Consider the following 13318-nt stretch of genomic DNA (forward strand, 5'->3'; position numbering starts at 1 on the left):
TATAGCTTTGTTGTGTTTTCTTTTCCAGTTAAAAGAAAACAACACCATGTTGAAAACAATTCAGGCAATACAAAAGGTATAGGACTCATCTATAATTTCACCACTCAAAGGTAGCCATTGTTAAAATATTTTGTGACCAAAATAGGAGACACGAGTAGCTGCCTGCAAAATATTCATTCTCCCCCTTATTTGTTAATAACAGATCCAAATTTTTGTTTGAATCAAGTGCAAATACTTATCTCCCCAGACAGTGGTGGACCTGTGAACCAGTTCTAGCCAAGAAGATAGAAGCAAAAATCACTTCGTAGACACTGTTTGAAAGGTGGCCAACTTGCCTGGCAATCATCTTCTGCGTTTTTCCCTTTTTCTCCCTCTTTTTCCTGCATAGAGTACAAACATGCTAGGAGAACAACAGACATTTTATGGTCCAAAGAAAGAAAGTTGCATGAGGTCTGGCAGAATAAAGCTTGAGTTTCTGGTGACATCATGAAACCATTTTATCAGTTTTTGAGACTGCCTATTTTGGGAATTCTTGTTACTAAAACAACAACAACAACAACAAAAAATGCAGCAAAAAACAACAACAAAAAAACCCTTTTTGGTAATCCATTTTAGTCTTGTTTCTGTTTCATTCAGCTAAAAGCAACATTAAGGGATACACCATCATTCTGGAATTTTTTTTTCCTATTCAGTTGCATTAAAATTTAAAAGGTAACCTTATTAATTTGCAGATGACATGATACTGTATATAAAAAACCCTAATGACTCCACCAAAAGCTACTAGAACTGATAAATGAGTTCAATAAAGATATAGAATACAAAATCAATATACAGAAAGTCATAGGATTTCTGTACACTAATAATGAAGCAGCAAAAAGAGAAATTGTGAAAACAATTCCATTTACAACTACACCAAAAATAATAAAATACCTAGGAATAAACTTAACAAAAATTAACAAACTATACTCTGAAAACTGTAAAATTGATGAAAGAAACTGAAGACGACACAAACAAATGGAAAGACATTCCATGCTCATGAATTGGAAGAACTAATATTGTTAAAATGTCTATACTACCCAAAGCAACCTGCATATTTAATGCAATCACTATCAAAATACCAATAGTATTTTTCACAGAACTAGAACAACCCTAATATTTGTATGAAACCACAAAAAACCCTGAATAGTCAAAGCAATCTTGAAAAAGAAAAGCAGAACTGGAGGTATCAAAATCCCAGACATTCAAGTTATATTACAAAGCTGTAGTAATCAAAATAGTATGGTACAGGCAAAAAAAAAAAAAAAAAAAAAAAAAAAAAAAAAAAGGAAAGAAAAGAAAAGAAAAGAAAGAAAGAAAGAAAGAAGGAAGGAAGGAAACATATAGATCAATGGAACATAATGAATAGCCCAGGAGTAAACCCATTAATATGGTCAATTAAACTTTGACAATGAGGCAAGAATATCCAATGGGAAATATAGTCTCTTCAACATGTGGTGTTGGGAAAACTGGACAGCTACATGCAAAAGAATGAAACTGGACCACTTTCTTTTACCATACACAAAAGTAAACTCAAACTTGAATAAAGATCTAAATGTGAGATCTGAAACCATAAAAATCCTAGAAGAGAGCATAGGTTGTAATTTCTTCGATTTCAGCCATAGAACATTTTTTTTTTTTTTAGATATGTCTCTTGAGGCATGGGAAACAAAAGCAAAAACAATCTATTGGGACTACATCAAAATAGAAATTTCTACACAGCAAAGGGAACCACCAACAAAACTAAAAGACATTCTACTGAATGGGAGATATGCAAAGGGCATATCTGATTAAGGGCTAGTATCCAAAATATATTAAGAACTTATACAACTCAATACCAAAAAAAACCCCAAATAATCCAATTTAAAAATGGGCAGAAGACATGAACAGACATTTCTCCAAAGAAGACATACAGATGTCCAACGGACACATGAAAAGATGCTCAACATCGTTCATCATCCGGGAAATGCAAATCAAAACCACAATGAGATATCATCTCACACCTGTCAGAAGGGCTAAAATCTAATACTCAAGTAACAAGTGTTACTAAGGATGTGGAGAAAAAGGAACCTCATTTATTGTTGGTAGGAATGCAAACTGGCATAGCCACTGTGGAAGACAGTATGGAAGTTTCTCAGAAAATTAAAATAGAAAACTACCACATGATCCAGTAATCGCACTATGGGCTATTTACTCAAAGAGTATGAAAACAATAATTTGAAGGGATATATGCACCCCTATGTTTATTGCAGCATTATTTACAATAGTCAATATATGAAAGCAGCCCAGGTTTCCACTGATATATAAATGGATTAAGAAGAAGTGGTATATATATATAATGGAATATTACTCAGCCACAAAAAAGAATGAAAATTTGAAATTTTGCCATTTGCAACAACATGGATGTCAGTGAAATATGCAAGTCAGGAAAAGACAAATACCATATGATTTCACTTGTATGTGAAATTTAAGAAACAAAACAAATGAATAAAGAAAAAAAGAGAAACAAAAAAATGAAGTCTTAAAATATAGAGAACAAACAGGTAGTTACCAAAGGGGAGATGGGTGGGGGAATGGGTGTAATAAGTAAAGGGGATTAAGAGTACACTTATCATGATGAGCACTGAATAATGTATAGAATTGTTGAATCACTGTATTGTACATTTGAAATTAATACAACACTGTAGGCTAATTATACTAGAATTAAAATGTTTAAAAAGGTAACCTTATTATAATGCTTACTATAGAAAGGTAAATTTACTATAATTATAAAAGGTGACCTTATTATTTATCATAAATTTACAATTAGGAATATTTATTTAACTATCAGGTAGGAAGACATCATGTCTCCTAATTCTTAGTTAAAAAAAATCCAATTTTGTTTAGATGGCATTGTGTCCAATCCCTGGCATAAACCTTGATTGGTACATATGCTTATTATGTTATTCATTCCCCTTTGCCAGTAATTTATGTAGAAATGACAGTGTGAAGCCATTCTGGCCAATGAGACCTCAGAAGAAGTCCACTGTAGACATTTGGGAAACAGTTAGCATCCTGAAAAAAAAAAACAAGTAAGAAGATATTCTTCTTCTGTTATAATTTCTTCTGCTTTCTATTGTATAAAGACATAATGTTTGCAGCTACAGCAACCAACTTGCTAAAATAGGGGAAGATATCATTGGCACCTTGATAATGACAATGCAGAGAATCGTGGCATGAACCAGGTTTTCCTATAATATAAACAATAAATGTATTTAGGCTTTAATCTACTGTTAATTGTTTTATTTGTAAACAAAAGCATTCCTAAATGTCACATTTATTCAACATTTATTGTGACATATTCCATATGTCCGGCACCACTTTATGCACGTGAGAATATATCAGTGAACAGAATAGATTCTTTTGCCTTCATAGAGCTGACTTTCAAAGGGAGAGCCATATTAAGTAAATAAAGTTGTGCTCATACATTTATAACAATATATGTGTAATTTTATTTTAAATGAAATTCATTTTATTTCTCTTCTGTATTATAGATAGGGCTTATATAGCCCTTTTTTTGGCCAAAATTATTTGTTTGTTGGTTATGTCACCAAATAATTACATTTTGGATGGTGAAGTGGTCATTTGAAAGTATTTGCTCTAAGAGAAAGTGTTGTATCTAACAGCCATAAAACCTACTGGTTTGAAGGAATGTTTTTCTTGTCTCCATCAAGAGTTCTCAATAGTCATAGTGTCAATTTTCAACCTACGATTACCTTATCACAGATGTAAGACATCTTAAGAAATTTCCAAGGTAAAACAAATACATGGAACATTAGAGAATAGTCAGACACTCATGATGAGATAGTGACCAATGCTTTCGTTGGTTTTGTTTTAAATACATGGGCAGATAACCCTGCAATCTGAACAACAAATGCCTACAACCAAGATTTCAGTACTAAGCATCATAAGCACATAAAATTTGCAAAAGGGTCCAGTCCAAGGTGGTGACACCTCATTTCACAGACATACTGAATCTATAGCTCCACACAAAGCAATTCCTTCCAGTAAAATCCAGAAAGTGTTTGAGTGACTCCTACACATTGGGTGAAGAAGAAAATACCCATGTGGAAATGGGTAGGAAGGGCTGTTAACCTCACCCCGGCATAGCAACATGCAATCCAGAGGGAACTTACAACTGCCAGCTTCTTCCTGTGGAGTGAAGGGTTTGGACCCAACATTTAGTGCCCCAAATTTTAAAACTTCCATCTGGGTGACAGTCCCTCAGAACACCTCGCTCTGAAAGCCAGTGGAGCTCGCATCCATGTGACCCATAGGGCTATAGCCAACCAAGAGATAGTTCTCGGCCTCCTCACAAAGACTCACAGTGGCTATCTGCCTAGAGTTCATTGCAGAAGAAACAAACAGAAATCCCTTTCTCCCAGTCTTTCCCTGTCCCTGAAAGAGGCCTTTTTGTATACTTTAAAAGCTGTTGTCTAAAGGTCAGCATTCTAAGTTAGCACACATCTGGGGTGACTATGATTCTTCCCAGGCCAGGAGGCCTGAAGGTGCTATCACTACATCCCTCTTGCTTGTTCCACGGGATCGTTGTCCACCTAGAAGAAGCTTATGCACACATCTGGCACCCTGGCTTTTGTGGATGCCACCTAGGGGACACATCCCTTGATCACCTGGCTCTGGTGGCCAGTGGGACTTATATTAGTGGGTACCCACAGGATTGTAGCAATCGAAGAAAAAGTTCGTAACTGGCTCTCCTCCCAGGGCCCAGCACAGAGAGCAAACAAAAATACCCATCTCCCAGGTTTTCCCAGAAAGAGGCCTATTTGGATACTTTAAAAAATCACAGGTGTAAGATATCTTAAGAAATTTCCAAGGTAATACAAATACATGGAACATTAGAGAACAGTTAGGTATTCATGATGAGATACTGATCAATGCTTTCTTTGTTTTTGTTTTTGTTTTTTTTATACATGGGCAGATGACCATGCAATATTAACAACAAATGCTGACAAACAAGATTTCAAAACTAAGCATCAGAAACACATAGAATTTGCAAAAGGGTCCAGTCCAAGACGGTGACACCTCATCTTGGGTTTGGCATCCAAACAGCCAGAGTCTAGGTGCTGACTGAGATCCTCCCCTTTGGGATACCAACAGATCTTGGTACATCTTCAGCTACTAGGAGTCGTTAAAAAAAAAAAAAAGAAGGTGGATTGTGCAATCATAGCAGTTTGAGAGACAAGTAAGAGCTCAGGGTGAGCTGAACGAATATGTTCATCATTTACATAAGAGTATTCCATGAAGACTGGGAGAGGTGGCTGTTTTATGTAATCCACAGATGTCAACACAGAGTCAATGAAGAAAAAGAGGAATGTGTTGCAAACAAAAGAACAAGATAAAACTCCAGAAATAGTTCTTAATGAAATGGACATGAGAATACTATGAACAATGGTATACCAACAAGTTGGATAGCATGGAAGAAATGGATAAATTCCTAGGAACATGGAACCTGCTAGAACTGAACCATGAAGAAATAGAAAATCTGAATGGGCCAATTACTGGTAGGAAGACTGAATCAGTAATCAAACACCTTCCAAAAAAGACCAGATGGCTTCACTGATGAGTTCTACCAAACACTGAAAGAAGAATTAATATCAGTCCTTATCAAACTCTTTCAAAAAACAGAGGAAGAGGAAACACTTCTGAGCTCATTTTATGAGGCTAGCATTATGGATAGCAGAAAAGGACAAGGACAAAAACCAGACAAAGACACCACAAGAAAGGAAAATTATAGGCCAATACCTCCTTGAGGGGTGGGGAAAGTGGATGAAGGTGATCAAAAGGTATAAGCTTCCAGTTATAAGATGAGTAAATCTTGGGGAAGTAATGTACAGCATGGTGATTATAGTTAACAATATTGTGTTGTATATTTGAAAGTTGAAAGTTGCTATGAGAGTAGATCTTTTTTTTTTTTTTTATTTTTTTTTTTAAATTTTTTTTTTTTTTTCAACGTTTATTTATTTTTGGGACAGAGAGAGACAGAGCATGAACGGGGGAGGGGCAGAGAGAGAGGGAGTCACAGAATCGGAAACAGGCTCCAGGCTCTGAGCCATCAACCCAGAGCCCGACGCGGGGCTCGAACTCACGGACCGCGAGATCGTGACCTGGCTGAAGTCGGACGCTTAACCGACTGCGCCACCCAGGCGCCCCGAGAGTAGTAGATCTTAAAAGTTCTCATCACAAGAAAAAAGACTAGTAACTGTGTAAGGTGATGGATGTTAACTAAACTATTGTTGTGATCATTTTGCAATACTGTTGAGCCTTGAACAATGTGGTGCCCCAACCCTTGCATAGTTGAAAATCTGCATATAACTTTTTACTCTCCCAAGCTTAGCTACACATAGCCTATTATTGATTGGAAGCCTTACTGATAGCATAAACAGTTGATTAACACATATTTTGTATAAGTATTATATACTGTATTCTTGTAATAAAGAAAGCTAGAAAAAAAGAAAATTTCATTAAGAAAATCCTAAGAAAGAGAAAATACATTTACAGTACTGTACTGTCATTTGTCGAAAAAAATCTGTCCTATAGTTCAAATTTGTGTTGTTCAAGGGTCAACTGTATATACATACAGCAAATCATTATATTGTACACCTTTAATACAATAGTATAGGTCAATTACATCTCAATAAAACTGGATAAATTTGCAAAATAAATTAAAACATAATTTAAAAAAAATTTTTTTTTCAACGTTTATTTATTTTTGGGACAGAGAGAGACAGAGCATGAACGGGGGAGGGGCAGAGAGAGAGGGAGACACAGAATCGGAAACAGGCTCCAGGCTCTGAGTCATCAGCCCGGAGCCCGACGCGGGGCTCGAACTCACAGACCGCGAGATCGTGACCTGGCTGAAGTCGGACGCTTAACCGCTGCGCCACCCAGGCACCCCGATACATAATTTTTAAAGTTTATTTATTTATTTATTGAGAGAGAGAGAGAGAGAGAGAGAGAGAGAGAGAGAGAGTAGGTGAGGGGCAGAGAGAGAGGGAGACAATCCCAAGCAGGCTCCACGCTGTCAGCACAGAGCCCGATGTGAGGCTCAAACTCACAAACTGTGAGTTCATGACCTGAGTTGAAACCAAGAGGCAGATGTTTAACCCACTGAGCCACCCAGGCACTCCAGTAAATTTGATACATAATTAATGATAATGCATAATTGTTATTGTCCTGAATGATAATTAGGAATCTGCTGTAAATAATTCTTTAATGAGTACAGTTATATTACTGTTAGGGTGTCAAACTGTTTCCCCTCTTTTTAAAAATTAATTTCCTTGATTTTTCTAAATAAAATGAGAACAATTTTTTCTCAATAAATATAATAATGATAAATATTAATATCTATTCTGATCCTATAGCAGTTTAAATTTATCACACTCATGCTGACTGATTTACATGTTTAAAGATCCAAAATCTTGGATATTCCTACTTCACAGACTTATGGGGATTAAATGGTTCAAGTTTATGTTGTTGAAGACAGATTGTATGCCTCAAACCCCTTCCCCTAATATCCAGTTAAGAGTCAGGGCAGATAAGACCACTCTTCTTACCTATATTCCCTGACCCTGATTACATGAAGGAAAGAAGTAAGGTGAACAAAGTGGGTAGTAGGAAAGGTCTAAGAAATAATGCATTCAGAATTTTCGTTCATTTTTTCATTCACAAATATTTGGGTCCCATTCTTCGGGCTAGTGTTCCAGCATTTGGACAACATGTCTGTTCTCTCTTTCCTTAAGGGCTTGCCTGAGAGTACAAGGCAGTACAGATGGGGCTCTGAAACAGTGGATATATGCCCAGAGTTGGGAAATAAATCTTACTCAACTTTTCACAAAATGCAAGAGGTAGCTACTGTTTATAGCTGCCAAGTACACCAGTCAGATCACTGACTTCTTCTAGTGATAAAGCTTCTATCTCTAGGTGTGTGGTTAAAACCAGGTCAGTCTGAATACTTCTCACTCTGTGAGGTAAGTCATATGATCCGAGTCACATTATCATGATCAGGATTGTTCTAGATAGAGATAGCAAGGAAGGAAGAAGGCCTTGCTTTTAAACAAGAGTTTAAAGTTAGAAGTCTTTGAAAGTCTGTGAAAGTCTGTGAAAACAGATGCCATTGGTCCTATTTCTTGTCTTATGGAGAATGGCTGTTTGCCGTAAGAGATAATGAAACCACTGGAGGGATAGCAGAGTTAGAGATGCAGAGAGAGAGGGGAGAGAGAGAGAGAGACAGAGAAGGAGACAGAGAGAGAGACAGAGAGAGAGACAGAGAGAGACCAGGAAACATTGAATGCTGTTTCCAGGTCTGAGATTCTAAAAGCTGACATTCCTCTGGGTGTTAGTTGATGAAAGATTCTGGGCAGAGGAGGCTGCCTCCTCAACTCTGTATCACATTTCACCATCTGGAGCTGAAAACTGCTGTTCCTGCCCAGGGCTCACAATGTGTCTTATATAAAGAGTTCCTTCAACCTCTGGCCCCCAGGTCCTTATCTTCTACCAATAATGTCCTCAACTCACATCTCCCAAGAAAAAGCAACCCTTTTCAGGTATAAAGGAATCTTAATCTCAGGGGAGACATTCACTCAAGGGAATCAAATCTGGAAATTCAACTCTTCTCTACCAAGTGAACAATCTTTTGCATAATTAAACAAAACCCTTCTTTTTTTTTTTTAAACTGTAGTCTTTGCTCTGTATTTACATAACAAAAAAAATTCAATAGGTTTAATCAGGACAAAGGGATTGTTTCTCCCAAATATGTCATCATATTTTTCTGAAACAAAAAACCATTGGCAGCTTTGAAATGGCGATTTTCTTCAGCTCCTAGTCATCTAAACCAAGGTGTCAAGATTCTGTGGAGCTTAGTTGCCCTACACCTTTCTTCCTCCTGGTAATCCATCCAAGAAACTTTTCACAGCTTATATCCTACAAATTGGAATTTAACCCACTGGGATGGGTAGTAGTGCAGGTGACTTTATTTTCCATTTTGCTTCAGATATCACTATAATGTTCTTGTGCACATTGTACACAACTGAGTAGGGTTATTCTGTGAGTAGTTAGAAATGTAGGACTGAAATAAAGTGAAATGCCAAGGAAATAAATAGAAATTTAGGAGAAACTATAGCGAAGGTATTTAGCTGAATTAATCTGCCCTATGGTGAGTTCAGAGTGATGTGGCATATTCTTGGGGGCAGGGCCAGAAGCCTTCAAAAGAGACCAGGTTAGAGTATAATGCAGTCCTCATAGCTTTATTTGGGTGTAGTGCAAGCCCTCCTGACTTCTTGCCCTGCCTCTTTACCTTGTTGCCAAATAACAGCTACAATCTTGATCACTTCCTTTCAGCTTAAATTTTCACACTAGCCCTCTCTTCAGTCTCGATGTTTTTGTCACTTGGCTGGGTTCCTGACCTGGCCCCACTCCTCTTTCTGCTTTTGCTATTCATATTAATAGCATCAAAGGAATTTTGACCTATATATGACATGAGATATGACACAAGACAGATTTGGTATTATTTTCAATCTCATGAAGAAAAGGGATGGCCATTTTAAAAGAAAGCCCACAATAACCACAACTAGGATTGTGTTTGAAAATTGGAGCTACAACAAGGGTCAGATTTCAACTGGAGAGTGAGAATAATTGTATTAGCCTCATTCTTCCTTCAGCATCATTCTGATGTTCAATAAGAGGCTAGAAGTACACACTGGGGAAGATTCAGGTTTGGGTGAGATACCATACGTCTAGAGTATTAAACTTCCGCTAGAGATGGTTATATTAAATATTGTCATCTTAGAAACTTGCTGTGTCAGTATGGAGGTTTCTCAAACAATTAAAAATAGAATTACCCTAGAAACTTGGTGTGTCAGATATTATAGATTGATGGGCTCACATAACACCCATTCCACCAACCTCCCCCCCTTTTTCTTATTTGACTCTATTACAGCAGCTGTAAAACCTAAAAATTCCATTCCTCAGACTCTATTGACACTAAAGTGTCCATGTGACTTGGTTCTGGCCAATGAGGTATAAGATGTGATCTGGTGTCACTACCCCCCCCCCCCTTTTCTTTTCTTCTTCTTCTTCTTCTTCTTCTTCTTCTTCTTCTTCTTTTATTTGTCCTGGTTTGTGGTTTTGAGGCCTGGAGGAACTGATGCCATGTGGTACTGTGAGGCAACAATTAAGAAGACAAATGAGGGGCGCCTGGGTGGCGCAGTCGGTTAAGCGTCCGACTTCAGCCGGGTCAAGATCTCGCAGTCCGTGAGTTCGAGCCCCGCGTCAGGCTCTGGGCTGATGGCTCGGAGCCTGGAGCCTGTTTCCGATTCTGTGTCTCCCTCTCTCTCTGCCCCTCCCCCGTTCATGCTCTGTCTCTCTCTGTCCCAAAAATAAATAAAAACGTTGAAAAAAAATTTTTTTTAAAAATAATTAAAAAAAAAAAAAAAAAAGAAGACAAATGATAGTATGATAAGGATGGTAGACCAAGAAAGTAGAAAGAGCCTGGGTGTCCAATGGCATTGTGGAACCACGGCACCACTCTGGAACTGCCTCTCCCAACATTCATGTCAGGTGAGACAGTAAACCTCTATTCCTTTAAGCCAGTCCTTCCCATCCATTTCCATGTCTTGGCACACAAAGAAATGAACATATTCATATGCTGCTACATGAAGGTAGATGGGCAAAGCTGCTTAGGAGATAATCTTTCACATCTTTGTCCACTCCAAAGATTAAATGACCACACTCAGCTTACTTTTAAACATTTGCAACTCTGAAAGAATTCTGATTCCAGCCACTTTTAGTTGTACTTTCTCTTCCCTAAAGCTGAACATATCCCTGAACACATTGAGTTTGAAGAGAGTCTTGGGAAGCAAGGAGGTCCTTTTTAACTTGAGAAAGACAGAATGGTTAGGTAACTGAAAGTCATAATGAAGGTACAAAGTAAGTTAGCTTCTATAACATGCAAACATAAATGTGACATTCAAAAAAGAAATTCTGTTACAAGAGAGGGATTTCTGATTTAAAGAATCTGAGGGTTCTCAGATTCTCAGATTTCTTGTGATGAGAAGATCAAAGTAAAGTTTCTGTAAATGCCTGGCTGATAGAATGGAGATGAGAGGTCTATAGAGTCAAGGAAAAAAAGAAATATGAACTAAAGGAACTGGAGCTGTTAAATTACCTTAGAATGTCAAGGATATTGGTGTAGAGGAAGGATGGATGGTTCTAGGCTGGAGGCACTGATGAAGGAAGATGTCTCTGCTAGATGAGAGCTGTGATGCTATGAAGTAGGGGTAGGGGATTTGGTCTGAGGATACACATTTCAAATGATGAGATTGGAAGGAAATTGCTCACTCTGTTGTCTAGAAGTAGGATTGGGAATCTAGGAGAATACCACTTCTTTTCTCAGTTTTGATATTTCCTCTGTACCTCCCCTCTTGACATTTTCCTGCTGTTCTTCTGGGAACTTTAGGTCAGATTGCCACACAGCAATACAATATATAGATGGGATTTTTTCCAGACCCCTTTCCTGATGCCAAAGATTTTTTTCCTTGATCAAACTCTACTTGAGTTCACTTGAACTCTTTTTCAACTAGGCTTGACTTTTGGACTCCAGTGACCCTCTCAGCATTGTTCACTTTTATTAAGAGTCTTGATAAGTTGCTGTAACTAAAATCTCCCATCTTCCATATCTGATCACCCTCAATATCTAATTGGGCTCCTCATCTGCCACCATTCCCCCAGGTGATGTCTGAACATCGTGGCCTGCCTTCAGCGAGAACCCTATTGGGTCGGTTTAGCCAGAATCCCATCCCTCCCCCTCTTACCCCTAATGTTTCCTCTTAGTAATGACCCCCATCCCAGTTGCCCATGCTATATTGGGAGTTGAGTCCAATCTCTCTCCCCTACTGTGAGACCCACTGCATTATCCCTATAACACTGCAATGGTCCACTTGGAATTAGGTCTGCCTTACTATCTTAAACAAGTATCATGAATAATTTTTCTTTAACAATTTGAAAAATAGTTTTTTGCTAACATTGATTAGGAATTAACATCAATTAAATAATGATGATAGTAATAGATAATACAGGTAATACAGATAATACAGGTAATACAGATAATACATTGTTGAACACATACTAGATTTCTGACATCATTTAAAATGTTACACAAATACTAAATCATTTAATTCTCATAAAAACCCAGTGAAGTTTGTGTTAAGGTAGCACTGAGCATTATGATTTGGTGTGTAAAATACAAATTTTACTGGACAGTTCAAGAGACGATTGCATATGCATGATTGCATTAGAGAGAAAATTTATTAATGACGAATATCTCAAAGAAAAAGGGGGAGTCTGGGGCTTTATAATGGTAGGTAAACAAATTAGTCATCTGCAATATGGGAGTTATGAGGAAGGATGAAGTCATCTTGGAATATGTGAGGCCAAGTTTGTGCTTTGAGGACAGTCATTTCCTGGAACACAAAAGGGTACAAGGATTTCTTAACCATCGCTGCTCAAAACACAGGGCTCAGGTGAAAGTTCCACACTGTCAGGTGAGGGAAGAATGAGAGAAGTATGTGAATGTAGCGAATAATTTAATGACAACTTTCAAATTCTATGCCCCTAATTCAAACTCTTTAACATGAATTAACGGCAATGCTTATTCTACACGTTATCTAAAGTTATCTACTGTTAAATTTAAGAAGAATAGAAAAGTTAGGATCATCCTCACTGCTATATTTTAAGAAAAGCCAATATATGATAGATAATTGGGAAGTTATTATTTATTATATTAAATGATTATTTAAAGTTTTAATAAACTTCCCAATGATCTATTTTTGGGAATAGTGACAACAGTGAGAAACTACCCAAGAACTTAACAATAAGAAAAAGTAAGATTGCTCCCTGGGAAAACTACTTTTATAGCATTTTTCAAAAAACAGAAATAGTGTCTGTCTAGGCCATAGGTTATTTCCAGAACATCAAAAAGTGCTTGGCATAGAATAGGTACTCAAACATTTGCTTAAATTAGTGACTTCGTAGTAAAAAACCTGGGGACTGTATAGAACTCTAGGACTAAAGGGTTTGGGAATACCTCCAACCCTAATCAAAATAATCTTGAGGAGCAAGTCTGGGAAGTGATTAAACTTTAATAAATAAAACCCTAAGCAGTGGTATTATACCTTTTTTAGAGAGATAATGTAAATGAAGGTTTTCAGAACATGCCATCCCAACATAT

The sequence above is a fragment of the Prionailurus viverrinus genome, chromosome B1, assembly GCF_022837055.1.
Source record: "Prionailurus viverrinus isolate Anna chromosome B1, UM_Priviv_1.0, whole genome shotgun sequence".
Classification (NCBI taxonomy): domain Eukaryota; kingdom Metazoa; phylum Chordata; class Mammalia; order Carnivora; family Felidae; genus Prionailurus; species Prionailurus viverrinus.